Below are 1,173 nucleotides of genomic sequence, written 5' to 3' on the forward strand. Positions count from 1 at the left end.
CAAGAACTCTTACCTGTGGACACCAGAGGATCAAGAACTCTTACCTGTGGCCACCAGAGGATCAAGAACTCTTACCTGTGGCCACCAGAGGATCAAGAACTCTTACCTGTGGCCACCAGAGGATCAACAACTCTTACCTGTGGCCACCAGAGGATCAACAACTCTTACCTGTGGCCACCAGAGGATCAACAACTCTTACCTGTGGCCACCAGAGGATCAACAACTCTTACATGTGGCCACCAGAGGATCAACAACTCTTACCTGTGGCCACCAGAGGATCAAGAACTCTTACCTGTGGCCACCAGAGGATCAACAACTCTTACCTGTGGCCACCAGAGGATCAAGAACTCTTTCATGTGGCCACCAGAGGATCAAGAACTCTTACATGTGGCCACCAGAGGATCAACAACTCTTACCTGTGGCCACCAGAGGATCAAGAACTCTTACCTGTGGCCACCAGAGGATCAACAACTCTTACCTGTGGCCACCAGAGGATCAACAACTCTTACCTGTGGCCACCAGAGGATCAAGAACTCTTACCTGTGGCCACCAGAGGATCAACAACTCTTACCTGTGGCCACCAGAGGATCAAGAACTCTTACCTGTGGCCACCAGAGGATCAAGAACTCTTACCTGTGGCCACCAGAGGATCAACAACTCTTACCTGTGGCCACCAGAGGATCAAGAACTCTTTCATGTGGCCACCAGAGGATCAAGAACTCTTACCTGTGGCCACCAGAGGATCAACAACTCTTACCTGTGGCCACCAGAGGATCAAGAACTCTTACCTGTGGCCACCAGAGGATCAAGAACTCTTACCTGCGGCTCCTGGGGCCACCAGAGGATCAGGAACGGGTCGTTGACTAAAAGGAACGTTTCTCAGGAACAGAAGTTCCAGCTTCCAGTGTCGGGGCCTCATGATGGAGAGTCTGCGAAATGTTCAGTCACCGTTGAGTAGAAACATTGAAACACAACAAGTATCTTCCATCTCAAAACACAACCTGTCAATCACCTTCACCGCAGTGAAGATCGATACATCCTCAGAATCTCTGCATGTAAGTAAGTAAGTAAGTAATATTTATTTATATAGCGCTTTTCCAGACCAGGGTCACAAAGCGCTTAGACAATCAAAACAATACTCAAAAAAGTACATACTTTAAAGATCAAGATAAT

The 1,173-nt window shown here is 48.3% G+C and overlaps 1 long non-coding RNA gene across 1 annotated transcript in view; it reads right to left on the reverse strand.

Moving 5' to 3' along the window:
• LOC148089998 (uncharacterized) overlaps nucleotides 1-864 on the reverse strand; it is a 2,285-nt gene extending 1,421 nt beyond the window's left edge. Inside the window, exon 1 of the long non-coding RNA XR_015710647.1 lies at nucleotides 820-864. This is a non-coding gene — a long non-coding RNA (uncharacterized LOC148089998). The remainder of the gene's footprint in view (nucleotides 1-819) is intronic.
• Between the last annotated feature and the right edge of the window lie 309 nt (nucleotides 865-1,173).

The sequence above is a fragment of the Callionymus lyra genome, chromosome 1 (assembly GCF_982586985.1).
Source record: "Callionymus lyra chromosome 1, fCalLyr1.hap1.1, whole genome shotgun sequence".
NCBI lineage: Eukaryota > Metazoa > Chordata > Actinopteri > Syngnathiformes > Callionymidae > Callionymus > Callionymus lyra.